Genomic DNA, 14,947 nt, shown 5'->3' with positions numbered 1-14,947 from the left:
CAATAATCAGAAAAACTATCAGAAAGGGCAAAATGTATGAATTGAAATTTCTCATAAGCAGACATACAGCTAGGTATGGTGGCGTATGCTCATAATCCCAGTACATGGGAGGCTGAGACAGGAGAATTGCAGGTTCATGGCTAGCCTCAGCTACTTAGGGAGGTCCCCTGCAACTTAGTGAGACCCTGTTTCAAAATAAAAAAAATAAAAAATAGGGTGTATCTCCAGGGTAGAATGCCCCTGAATTCAATTTGTAGTACCACCAAAAAAAAAAAAGACATAGAAATGTCCAATAAATATATGAAAAAGTCTTCAACATATCTTTCAGAGAAACTCAATTAAAGCTCAATGGGATATGACCTTATACTTGTTAGAATGGTTGTTATAAAAAAATAAAAGGTAAGTTAGTTGGTAATTATAAGAAAAAAGGAAACTTTTATATACTTTGTGTCATGGGAAAACATGACAATTCTGTAGGGTTCATGGCTTATGTAGCAGAAAAGAATTTCAGTACATGCCAGTCAGAGAAAATACAGAGGTTTTATTTAAGAAAGTAAGGATTTAGAGGGGGAAGGCAGGCCATCTTAATTGTTGGAGAGCATCTGGGCAAGAATGTCTTTAGATTTTTTCACTTATTTTTTAGAACCCCTCCCCCATGAAGGGGGGTGGGATCACCCAGTGGCTGTCTGGATTTCCTCATAATCTTCAGTTTCTCCTGGCGATGAGCAGGGGTGAGGAGGGGGGCTAGTATATGACCTTTGTTCTTCTCTTTGTTTACTAGGCTTCTTAGGTGGAGAGAAGCTATTGTGATTAAGGGTATGGCTCATTGAGGCTTCTACCAAAGACAGGACACACCCTTCAGGATGGAGTTAGAGATTGTGAACTTTACATAGTTTATTTTATTTAATGTTCATCCATGTTGTTGGAAATGATAGAATTTTCTATTCTTTTAAGGCCTGGAAAGGCCTCAGTAAATTGCTGAGGCTGGCCTTGAATTTATAATCTTAAGTACCAGCCTCAAAGTACTGGGATTACAGGGATATACCACCATCCCAGGTAAAATTTAAGACTTTACAAAATTAAAAATATATTTCCCCATTTTAATTGAAATTTCTACTTTCTGATTGTTGTTGGTTTAAGAATTCTTTATTTTGGGTCACAGTCCTTTACCAAATTTTTATTTTGCAAATATTTTCTCCCAGTTGTGACATTTTTCTCAGTCTATTGACAATGCCTTTCACTGAGTGTTTAACCTTAATGAAATTTACCTCATAAATTATTTTCTTTTCAGATTATACCTTGATGTATCAAAACATCGTTGTCACCCACAAAATCATATAAATTTTCAACTATATTATATTCTGTGATAATTATGGTTTTCATTTTACATTTAGGTCTATGATTCATTTTTGCTACGGACTGGGAGAATATGGTTTGAGGAAACCATTTCCTGGGAACCCTTGTGAGGGTCCTGGACACATAACCCATAACAAAAACCCAAAATGACCAAAACCAGAAATAAACCGCGGGTTCTTGTCCTAAGCTAAGAATAAATATGCATAGCTTGGACAATTGCTGAAATACAGCCCCATGCCAAAATGGCATGAGGGGGTGACTTGAAATGAATACACCAAAGGAATTACACAATGGACTCAGCCTTTTATACCCATGACCTCCATCTTGTTTGCGTGACTCTTGAGGTAGTGATCCTCCCTGTTAGGAACCTCCCCTAGCAAGGTGTGGCAAGGTGTCTCCTTTCATGAAGATCAACCCCTCCTACCATCTTAGCTAGCTTATCCAATCATGTAGATCTGTCTTTAGATAGAGAAAGGCCTAGTTCTCTCCTAAGATCTGTCTTTAAATAGAGAAAGGCCTAGTTCTCCTCTCCTGTTGACTTGCTAATTACATGTAGCTAAATCAATCTAAGTTTCAATAGCTGTTTGCTTCCTGACCAAAGCCAAGCCTTTCTCTCCAGGTCTGCCACCATTTTGGCACAATTATTTTTGAAATATATTAATAACCAGAGCTTTCTCAAATCTTCCTAGGCCATTCCCAATACTGGCACAATTTTGAATTAATTTTGCAAAAGGAGTAAGGCGTATGTCTAGATTTATATTTTTTTGTGACAATATTCAGTTCTTCTAGTACCAGTTGTTTAAAATATTATCCTTATCCAGGCATGGTGTCCCACTTGTAATCCCAGCACTTGGGAGGCTGAGACAGGAGAATTGCACAGATTCCAAGCCAGCCTCAGCTACTTAGTGAGGCTCTCAGCAACTTAGTGAGATCCTGTTTCCAAATAAAGTATAAAATATTTCTGGGAGTATAGCCCGGAGGTAGAAAAGATCCTGGGATCCACCCCCAGGACCACACACACACACACACACACACACACACACACACGCAAATGTTATCCTTTCTCTATTTTATTGCCTTTGCTTTTTTGTCAAAATCATTTGAATATAAACCACTAGCCAACCTAAGTAAAAAAAAAGAATCAACCCAAATTATGAAGATAAGGGAGGAAAAAGGAGACATTACTACTGACAGAGTAGAAATCCAGAGGATTATCAGAAACTACTTTGAAAAACTATACTCCAACAAATTGGAAAATCTGGAGGAAATCGACAACTTCCTAGATAAATACAACCTTCCTAAACTGAGTCAAGAAGATATAGAACACTTAAACCAACCAATAACAATCAAAGAGATTGAAACAGCAATAAAGAGCTTACCATCAAAGAAAAGCCCAGGACCAGATGGTTTCCCAAGTGAATTCTATAAAACCTTTATAGAAGAGCTAACCCCAATACTACTCGAACTATTTCGGGAAATAGAAAAAACCGGCACTCTCCCAAATACATTCTATGAAGCCAACATCACACTAATACCTTTGCTGTTCAGCAAAGGAAACTATCAAGAACCTCAATCAAGAGCCAACAGAATGGGAGAAGATTTTTGCCACCTACACCACCGATAGAGGACTAATATCTAGAAAATACAGAGAACTCAAGAAACTCAACACTAAGAAAACAAAGCATCCAATAACAAAATGGGCAAACGAACTAAATAGATATTTCACAAAAGAAGAAATTCAAATGGCCAATAAATGCATGAAAAAATGCTCAACATCACTGGCAATCAGAGAGGTGCAAATCAAAAGTACCCTGAGATTTCACCTAACTCCAACTAGAATGGCAATCATTCAAAACACAAACAACAGATGCTGGCGAAGATGTGGAGAAGTGGGAACTCTTAATACATTGGTTGGTGGGATTGCAAATTAGCGCAACAACCACTTTGGAAAACAGTATGGAGAATCCTCAGAAGAATGGGAACAAATCTACCATTTGATCCAGCAATACCACTGTTGGGTATCTACCCAAAACATAGGAAGCCAAACTACCAAACTAATGCATGTATATCTATGTTCATAGATGCACAATTCACCATAGCCAAACTATGGAACCAGCCAAGATGCCCATCAACAGATTAATGGATTACAAAACTGTGGGATATGTACACAATGGAATTTTACTCAGCCATCAAAAAAAAAACTCACATCATTTTTAGGGAAATGGATGGAACTGGAGGACATTAGGCTAAGTGAGATTAGTCAGTCACAAAAAATAAGAAATCAGATGCTTTCCCTAATATGTGAGAGTTAGGGAGAAATGGGTCATAGGAGGAACTCTTGAAAGAGGAAATCCTATAGAGGAGCAAAGGAGACAACCTAAAGGAGGAGAAAGGAGGGGGGAAGAGGAAAATCACTAAAACACACAATGTACTTAAACATATCGAAGTCAATCACTAAGCCAAGCAAGGGAGGGAGGGGCGGGGAGGGAATGGGGTGGGAATTGGGTAGGGGTTAAATCAGCGATGAGTACATGTTTGTACACACAAGTTTTTTACCCCAATATGATGTTTGAATATAATGCACCAATAAAAAAAATTAAAAGAAAAACAAAAACAACAACAAAGGGTTAAGCATTGTAGGTACTCTGGAGAAAGTGGAAAAACACAAAGGAAACTAGATTTTGGCCCAGAGCCTCCAGGAGAAACCAGCTCCGCTAATTCTTTAGTATTAGCCTGTGAGAATGATTTTGGAATTTTGACTTCTAGAATTGAAAAATAAATTTGTGCCATTTAAAAAAAGTCATTTGAATATATTTATGTGGAACTATTTCTTAATTCTCAGTTCTGTTCCATCTTTCTTCCTATCTGTTTTTCCCCCAGTACTCTACTCTCTTGATCACTATAGTTTTATAGTAACACTTCAAGAAGAATGGTATTAGTCCTCTTTATCTCACTTAACAACATTACAATTATTTTTCTGGGTATTTTCCCTTTTTAATTAATTAATTAATTAATTAATTTTTGGCAGTATTGGGGGTGGACCCCAAAGGCTTTCTACCTCTGGGCTATACTCCCAGACCTATTTTATATTTTTTATTTGGAAACAGGGTCTCACTAAGTTGCTGAGAGCCTCACTAAGTAGCTGAGGCTGGCTTCGAACCTGTGTGTTCCTCCTGTCTCAGCCTCCCAAGAGCGAGGATTACAAGGGTGCGCCACCACACCTGGCTTATTTCTCCTTTTTATACAAACTTTAGAAATTAATTCATTAGTATCCAAAAGATTACTTTTTGGGATTGTGGTAGGTATTGCATTGAACCTATAGATCAAGAACTGATATCTTGACAATATTTTTTTCTTATTAAAGAGTATGAAATGTCTCTAATTCTCTGATATCTTTCATCTAAATTGTTTAGTTTTATTCATATTCTTGTATATTTTGTCAGATTTACACATACATGTTTCTTGTTTTGTGTGCAACTGTAAATGATATTTTCAATGTCAAAGTTCACTAATTTGTTGCTGTTATATAGGCAAGTGAATGACTTTTCTATATCAACTTTACCAATATATTTTAGATATGTAACCTTGTTATTATTGCTTGTTAGTTCTAGGAATATTTTGTTAGTTCTTTGAGATTTTTCTACATGGATAATCATATTGTCTGTGAGCTGAGATATTTTATTTTTTCTGTCTCGATCTCTATATCTTTTTTTCCTTTTAATTACATTAGCTAAGAGTTCCAGTGTGCTGTTGGAAATGAGAAGAGACATCCTTATCTTGTTCCTCATCTTGGTTGAAAAGTTTCTACTTTATTAGAACTAAGTGTACTAGCTGTAGGGTTTTTGTAGATGCTCTTAATTTCAACTATAGTCTTTATTTCTAGTATGCTTAGATTTTTATATCCTAAACTCATGTTGTTGTTTTAATGCCATTTCTGTATCTATTGATAGGATTATGTGATTTTTATTTCTTTAACCTGTTGATTTGATGGATTGCATTAACTAATTTTAGTATTTTGAACCAGCCTTGCATACATGGGATAAACCCTGGTAGTTGTGGTTTATAATTCTTTCTACACATTGTTGGATTTAATTTGCTATTATTTCATTCAATATCTTTGTATTTATGTTTGTGAGAAATATTGATCTATAGTTTTCTTTTTTGGTAATACCATTTACTGTTTTAAATATTAAGGCAGTCGGGTGTGGTGGCGCATGCTTGTAATCCCAGTGGTAGGGAGGCTCAGACAGGAGGATCACACAGGTTTGAAGCCAACCTCAGCTACTTAGTGAGGCTCTCAGCAACTTAGTGAGACCCTGTTTTCAAATAAAGTATAAAATAGGTCTGGGAGTATAGCCCGGAGGTAGAAAAGCCCCTGGGTTCCACTTCCAGTACCCCCCCACCACACACACACAAAGGCAATACTGTCCACATTCAAAAGCTTAAGAAGTGTTCCCTTTCTAAGAAATTTTAGAGAGGTGGTATAAGTTTTTTTTACATTTTGGTATAATTCATCATTGAACCCATTTGAGCCTGATCCATTATATTTTGGATAATATTGGTATCCAAAATTGATAATTATTAATTATTGATAATAGTTATTTAGTAAACATAGGATTATTAAATATTTATCACTAGTGTGAGTTTTGGCAGAGTATATCTGTTAACGAATTGGTTAATTTTATTGAGGCTACTGATTTTATGGGTATAGAGTATTTAGTAGTAGTCTTTTTTTTTTTTTTTTTGGATGATACTGGGGTTCCTGGAAACACTTCTACCTCTGGGCTACACTCCCAGACCTATTTCATATTTTTATTTGGAAACAGGGTCTCTTAAGCCAGCGAGTCTGGCTTCAAACCTGAGCGATCCTCCTGTCTCCACCTCCTAAGCGCGGGGATTACAAGTGTACGTCGCCACTCCAGGCTTGTAGTAGTCTTTTATTATTTATTTGCTGTTTGTTGGATCTGTAGTTGTGTCCCCTGTTTCTTTTCTGATATTGGTAATTTTTATCTTCTCTCTTTTTTACTAAAGAAAAAGCATTAATAGAGGTTTGTTGATTTTTCTGGATTCTTTCAAAGAACTTGCTTGTGATTTCATTGGTTTTCTCTGCTCATTTCCCATTTTCAACTTTATTTATTATGCATTTTTATTATTTATTCTTGTTACTGTAGGGCTTAATTTTTTCATCTTGTAATGCTATAAAATAGAAAGTTTAAATGGTTGATTTTTGGTCTTGTTCCTTTCTAATACATTTAATAGCATTGATTTCCTATTAAGCACCACTTTCATTATATCTCACAAGTATTAATAAATTATATTTTGATTTTCATTTTGTTCCACACTTAGTTAAATTTTTCTTGAGGATTCTTGTTTGACTCCTGAGTAACTTAAGAATTCTATTTAATCTTCAAGTATTTGGAGATTCCCAGTTATTTTTCTGCTTTTGATTTTCATTTTAATTCTCTTGTGGTCTGAGAGCATGCATTGTATGATTTCTATTTTTTAAGTTTGTTAAGGTAGTTTTATGGCCCAGAATGTATTCTGTCTTAGTAAATGTTCCATGTGATCTTGAGAAGGATGTATATTCTGCTCTTGTTGGATAGAGTCCAACATAAATATCCACTGTTCATTTGATTTATTAGGCAGTTGAATTTGACTATGTTCTGTTTTTTTTAATTGTTTGATCTGTCTATTTCTAATATAAAGATATAGAAGTTTCCATCTATTATACTGAATTCATCTATTTCTCTTGTAGTTTTTTTTTGTGTGTGTGGTACTGGGGTTCCTGGAAGCCCTTCTATCTCCAGGCTATACTCCCAGGCTTATTTTTTTATGTTTTTATTTGGAAACAGGGTCTCTCTTTTTTAAAAAATTATTTTATTGCACTGTATTCTTTCATCATAATGGGATAAAAAAAAAAACTTTTGTAGACATACATGCACACATCGCCCAGTTAGCCCCTACCCGATCCCCACCCCGTTCCCTCCCCATCCCTCCTTCCCATGCTTTGTTTAGTGGTTGACATCTAGTATTATAGCAATTTCTTAAGCCAGCACGGCTGGCTTCGAACCTGCGGGATCCTCCTGTCTCTGCTTCCCAAGCGGGGAGATTACAAGCGTGCACCACCATGCCCGGCTCTCTTATATTTTTATCATTTCTTATATTGCATATTTTAATGCCCTGCTGTTAAGCATATATAACTAAGAATAACTATGTCTTAATGAAAATTAACTACTTTGTTATTATATAATGCCTGTTATATAATGCCTGGGTGTTTTCCTTGTTCAAAAGTATGCTCTGTCTCAAATTAAGATAGTTATGCTAATTTTCTTTTGATTAGTGTTCTCAAGGCATATCTTTCTCTATTCCTTTAATTATTTAATTAAATTATGTATTTGATCTGTCTCTTTATGTTTACACTGGGTTTATTTTAAGACAGATTATAGCCCTTTTATTTCTAAACCAGACTAAAAATTCTGATCTTTAAATGGTGTATATACAACTGAATTTAAGATGATGATCAATATAGATTAATATATACCACATTTGTCCCTGATTTCTATTTGTTATTCTTATACCTTGTTATTATTTTGTACATTTCACTATTTTTCTGCATTTTATTATTTTTTTTCTTCTTTTTTTTTTTTTTAGTGGTACTGGGGTTCCTGGAAGCCCTTCTACCTCCAGGCTACACTCCCAGACCTATTTTATATTTTTATTTGGAAACAGGGTCTCCTAAGCCAGCACGTGCGGCTGGCTTCGAACCTGTGCGATCCTCCTGTCTCCGCCTCCCAAGCACGGGGATTACAAGCATGTGCCACCACGCCTGGCTGCATTTTATTATTTTAATCAAGCATTTTATATGATTCTATTTCTTTTCTTTCTTGAAATAGCAATTCTTATTTATTTTTCACTTTTTAATGGGTACTATTTCAGTCACCTCTGATTGCTCTAACAAAATGCCGTGTAATGGGTGGCTTAATCAACAGACATTTATTTTTCCAGTTTGGTTGCTAGGAAGTCCAATACCAAGGTGCCAGTAGATTTGCTTCCTGCTGAGAAACCTTTTCATGGTTTTTGATAGCTATCTTTTTGTTGAGTCTTTATATAGTTGAGAAAGACTAAGTACTGTTTCTTCTTATTATAAGGACACAAATAACTTCATGAAGCACCGTTCTTATGACCTCATCTACACCAAATTACTTTCCAAAGGCCTCACAACCAATTACCTTCGTATTGTGGATTATGGCTTCAATTTTGAAGGAACACAACACATTCAGTCCATAATAGATGACTGTTTTAAATACATACTTACAATTAATGCAAGTCGACTTTGAAGTAACACTATACCCTTCACAATTGGTGAAAATAGCTTAGTATAGCACAATGTTCTTAATTCATCCCTTTCATCCCTTCTATCATTCATTTTCTTGACTTACAAGCAATTATTATCAAATATATTGTGGTAAGTTTTGAATAAACTTATCTGTTATACCAGTTAAAAAGAATAATAAAATATTTTGTTTTGCATTTATTAATTCCTTCAGTAATACTCTTTCATGTAGATTCAGGTTTCTGGCCTATATTATTTTCCTTTCCTCTGAAGAACTAGTTTTAACATTTTTTTCAACAAAGCTGTACTGACAATACTTTCTTTTAGTATTTGTCTGTCTGAAATAGTGTATTTCTCTTCCAGCTTAGAAAAGAAAATTTTGAAGGTTATAGAATTCTAAGCTTGTGATACTTTTTAAAATATTAAAAAAAAATTTTTTTTCTTGAACATAAATGATATACATTTAAACTATACTTGATGCCCACTCCCCCCTCCCACCCCTGTTTTCCCTTCCCCCCTCCCAACAATGATTGTCCCGGGTAAGCATGCCATATTCATAATTTTACACATATTTTGATGTGGACCCTCGTTAATCAAGTTCAGCCTTCCTCCTCCTCTATCTTTCCATTCTAGCTTTGCTGGTATTTCCCCTCCATTATCTGGAGTACCACTGGTATCCTCTAGGTTCCCTAGTTTGGGCATATTAGCGGAAACATATGTACCTTCTCCTTCTGTGCTTGGCTGGTCTCACTTAACATAATGCTCTCCAGGACTTTCCATCTTCTTGCAAATGGTATGGTTTTGTTCTTCTTTATGGCTGAGTAGAATTCCACTGTGTATATTTCCCACAGTTTTGCTATCCATTCATCTGTTGATGGGGAGCTGGGTTGGTTCCATATTTTGGCTATTACAAATTGTGCTGCTATGAACATAGGTATGCATATGTTGCTATAGTTCTCTGAATTCAACCCTTTTGGAACAATACCCAGGAGTGGTAGAGCTGGATCGTATGGTGGATCTATTCCTAGCTTTCTTAGGAATCTCCACACAGATCTCCATAGTGGCTGAATTAGTTTGCACTCCCACCAACGGTGTAAAAGAATTTAGCATTTGTTGTTATTTGATTTCTTTATGCTTGCTACTCTGACTGGGGTTAGATGGAATCTCAGTGTAGTTTTGATTTGCATCTCCCTGATGGCCAATGATGTAGAATGTCTTTTCATGTATATATTGGCCCTTTGTATCCCTTTGTAGAAATTTTTTGCAGGTTATAGAATTCTAAGCTTGTGGTACTTTTTAAAATCTTAACACTTTATTATTTTTCTACAAAGTTTCATTTATTTGTAGTATTTCTGTTTCTTCATTTTATTGGTAGGTTGTAATTATACAACATAGTGAGATTCAAAGTGATATATTTACATATTTACAAGTCAACTGACATGTTTCCCACCAAATCAACTCTTTAAGCTTTCACTTTGACTTTTTCTGCTTGCATGGTATCTAAGAAAGAGTCAGATGTAATTCTTATCTTTGTTCCTCAATAGTAAGTTATTTATCCTCTGACTTCTTTCAAAATTTTGTCTTTATCACAGATTTTCTGTAATTAAATATGATATATTCAGGTATAGTTTTATTTTGAAGACATTTATCCTGCTTGGTGTTCTCTGACAGATTCAATTTTATAAAGAATGACTGCTATATATAGGTACCCATGCCTGTAATCCCAGCTATTTGGGGACCTGAAGCTGGAGGACTACAAGTTTGAGACCATTCTGGGAAACTTAACGAGACCCTATCTCAAAAAAAAAAAAAAAAAAAGACATGAATGTCCTAATCCCAGCACTTGGGATTTTTTTTTTTTTTTTTTTTTTTTTTTTTTTGGTGGTACTGGGGTTTCTGGAAGCCCTTCTACCTCCGGGCTACACTCCCAGACCTATTTTATACTCTTTTTAAATTTGGAAACAAGGTCTCTTAAGCCAGCACAGCTGGCTTCGAACCTGCACAATCCTCCTGTCTCTGCCTCCCAAGCGCGGGGATTACAAGCCTGCGCCACCACGCCTGGCCCAGCACTTGGGAATTTGAGACAGAAGGATAGCAAGTTCAAAGTTAGCCTCAGAAACTTAGAGAGTCCCTCAGCAATTTAGGGAAATCATTTCAAAATAAAAAATAAGATTTGACTATCTAGCTCAAAGATAGAACACCCCTGGGTTCAAGCCACAGTACCACAAAATAAAATGAAGTGCTGGGAATGTAGCTCAGTAGCAGAGCACTTGTCTACCATGCATAAGGCCCTGGGTTCAATTCCAAATGAATCCCACAAAGATAGACAAAATATAATAGTTCTTATATGACACATTACCCTGAATTAGTCACAAATATTCTATAAAGAATAAATTATTGATTTTACTCAATTTTATTTCTTTGTATGTGATATTGCCTTCACTAATTTTTATTTCTTATTGAATCAGATAATTATATTCAAAGATAAAAACATTTTGCAACCATTACTATTCTTCAAGTGCATATAAGTTAACCAAAGTAAGACATGCTATCAGGAAAACCCAGCGGAATGGTATTCAGTAACATAGCTGAACACCGTTTTGAGAACAGTTTGTGAGCTTGGTATCTGAGAAGAAATCGGTTAGGTATATCTATCTCCATTATCTACTTAAGGAATATTTTTTTTAAATCATAGAATTCACCTAAACATTCATGAATTGGTTTTAGCTCTGACACTTAAAGAACTTGGAAGGTGTCTTTATAAGAAGAAAAACCTGATTATTTTGCCTCAACAATCCTTCTCCATACAATTCATAATGCTGTTTAATTATGAGAAAAACAGCAGATGAGCTTTATTTAAAGGACATTCTAAAAAATGCCTGCCTAGTGTTGCTTTGAACTTTCAAAGCCATCAAAAACAAGGGTAGTCTGGGACACTGCCATATAGTCAAGAGGAGGCTAAGGAGATAAGGATAAATATTTTATCTCAGATAGTATCCTGAAACAGAAAAGGTAGGGCAGGGAATAATAAATGGGAAGGAATTATGCCAGGCTTAGTGGCACATGCTTATTCACCCAGTACTTGGGAGGCTGAGAGAGAAGGATTGCAAGTTTGAAGCTAGCATGTGGTAAATTAGTGAGACCATGTTTAAAAATAAAATCTACAAGGGGTTGAGTATGTAGCTTAGTGTTAGAGTGCCCCTGCCTTCAATCCTCAGTACCAAAAAAAAAAAAAAAAAAATGGAGAAGAGTTAATGGATAAAGTATGGGCTTCAATACTAATTTATTAAATTTGGTTCATTGATAATGACAAATGCCACATTTATATAATATGTAGATAATAGTGAGATATCAGTGTGGGAAAATGAGAACTCCTTGTATAATGTTCATATTTTCTGCAAATCTAAATATTTTAACTTCTTTACATACAAGAGGACATACATCTACTCGTTTTTGAGACTGGTTATACTCAGTATAATAGTCTCAAGTTCCATCCATATTCATGCAAATTGTGTGATTTTGTTCTTTATGGCTGAATAAAATGTCATTGTGTGTATATGTCAAAGATTTGTGATTCATTTGTTCTTTGACAGACACCAAGACTGGTTACATAATTTGGCTAGAGAGATTTTTTTGATAGAAGGGCAACATCAGGTAGAGAAGCAGAAACTCCAGGGGAATTACTGAGGGGAATTAGGGTAGGGAGGGTAGAACAAAGTCATAAAGAATTTGACAGTTGGCCAGGCGAGGTGGTGCACGCTCGTAATCCCAGTACTCAGGAGGCTGAGACAGGAGGATCACAGTTCGAGGCCAGCCTCAGCTACTTAGTGCCGGGGTCCAGCCCTAGCTTGATTTGAGGTTCGTGTGTTGGTTAGAGAAGAGCCGAGGTCGAATGAGAGAAGATCTGTCACACGAGACCAGGTTTAAACTTTTTCATTTTATTCAGGATTTGTTATAATTTTTATACTTTCTTTTTTGGCAGAAAAGCAAGGGCAGAGCCATGCAAGCAGGAACCCCAAGGACGGGAAAAGTTTTATTTTTTACAGAATTTAGGGCAGGGGTGCCAGACATTTAAATAACCATAGTATGTTTTTGTCTCAACTCATAAGGCTGACTTAAACTTAATTTTATACATTGGCCCAAACTAAAGTCAGTTTGAACTTAATGTTTGGCCCAAACTTTATCCTTGGCAAAAAATCTTTGCTGCCTGAGTCTCTCACAAGCCGCTGCCCATCAGTTTTAGTTATAATGCTTATACATACAATTCCAATTATACATATTAATCCAAATAATCCTAAAATAATTTTTTTTGAAGAAAGGAATGCTAGACATACTTCATGGGGGATCTGTGCCGTTGCGGATCCCCTGATGGAGCTTTCTCAAGATCCGCATGAGATGCTGTAGCAACTTAGTAAGGCCCTTTGCAACTCAGTGAGACCCTGTTGGAAAATAATGAATAAAAAACAGGGCTGGGGGTTTAGCTCAGAGGTAGAATGCCCCTGAGTTCAATCCCTAGCACCACAAAAAAAAAAAAAAAGGATTAAACAGTTGAAATAATACTATGAATGTATACAAAATTATCAATTCCAATCTCAAGTACATGTGGGGAGAGTTTGAGGAAAGGGGAGCACCTGGTGGTGAGGGCACCAAGAGTAGTGTGCATATTTTGTGTTTTTTAAAACTCTGTCCTCCGATAAGAGGTAATATTACAATGCATCAAAATATTTTTAAATTAAAAGTGCTATTTGCATGTTTTAAATCATATCATTAAATATTACACTTGGGTCTTAGATCAAAGTATTATCATACCACCTAAAGTATAAAATTTTGTTCTACCACTTGATTTCTTGTGGATATAATGAATACTGAAAATATATGTCATTAACTCTAAAGAGTAGGCTCTGGTGTTAATTCCTGAGTTTCGTTTGGTTAAGGAAAAAGACAAGAAAGATGTCTTCTCCCGTAGGAAAAGTGCTGTGGTATCTTTAGCAAGTAAACTACCTACTCTACTTGTCAGCTTGTTGCTTGTTTGCAAGAAAGAAACCTTTTCAGTATTCTTTTAGCCTCTGAAGCATGTTACTTTTGAATCACTGATGATAATTGCTTTCAGGTTTAAACATCTAAAATAAGTATTTCCAGCACCTATTAGAATAAATGCAGTCTTTCCATGGTGATCCCTTTCTAAAATTCACTACAACCAGGTCTAGATCCTCATATTACTTAGGTAACAGAGAAAATTGGTACAGTGTCAATGTTGGTGAGTTTAATTCCTGGCACAAATTACAGAGTTGGATAAGAGGCATTTTAATAGTTATAACTAGAAAGTTTAAGCTATGGGAAAAGAACCTTGTCTAAAGGCAGCCTAGAAAAATACTGGAAAAGAAAACACTAAAAAAAAGATATTTGAATAAATTTTGAATTATGAAAGAAATAATCATTATAATAATAAGTTGTAACTGTGGTTGATTTGTCTTCTTGTGTTTGAGTATGTTTTCCTTTATTAAATGACCTCATTATCATCCCATAGTGGTTCTGCTTAGCCTAATGTTTCAAAGCAGAGAAAAGGGGACCTTTCATCTTCCCAGGTGTGCTCTTTCTCCTTGGCCTCACTGATTGGCTAGACAAGAGTCCTGCTAAGGGCCTTTCAAGGACTCAAGTGAATGATCTTTCCTTTTATTCTGTAACTATAAATTGTAAATACTTGCCTTTCATGTCATGCCTGGACCTTCTATGAATATAGAGCCAAGCTGGGTATGGTGACTCACACTGTATTCATGGTACTTGGGAGGCTGAGACAAGAGAACTTCATGTTCAAAATCAGTCTCAGCAAATTAACAAGACCATGTTTCAAAATAAAAAATGAAATAGGACTGGAGGTGTGGCCAGAGGTAGAATGCCTCTGGGTTCAACCCCTCCATTACCAAAAATATATAAAGTAGAGCCAAAACAGAGAAATAATTCTGTGAGATGTGTGGAATTCCCACTGTCCCTTTTTGAACATCTATATCTATCTATGTTGGTCCAATGAAGTCCTGTTGGTGGTGTTCTGATTATGTGAGCCAAATCAATACTTTTATAATTTAAGTTTTTGTAAACCTAAACTGAAAGTCCTGAATAATACACTGATTTTTAATGTATACTATGCTAGTAACTATATTGTATACTGCAAATACATGATGTAATTTAATTTCCACAATAACCCTAAGTAGGAGATTGTATAATTAATACGGCCAAGGTTACAAATAACTTTGAAAATAA

Source organism: Muscardinus avellanarius (assembly GCF_963383645.1).
Source record: "Muscardinus avellanarius genome assembly, chromosome: X".
Taxonomy (NCBI): Eukaryota; Metazoa; Chordata; class Mammalia; order Rodentia; family Gliridae; genus Muscardinus; species Muscardinus avellanarius.
The sequence above is the reverse complement of the archived record's forward strand: the minus strand, read 5'-3'. Positions refer to the sequence as shown.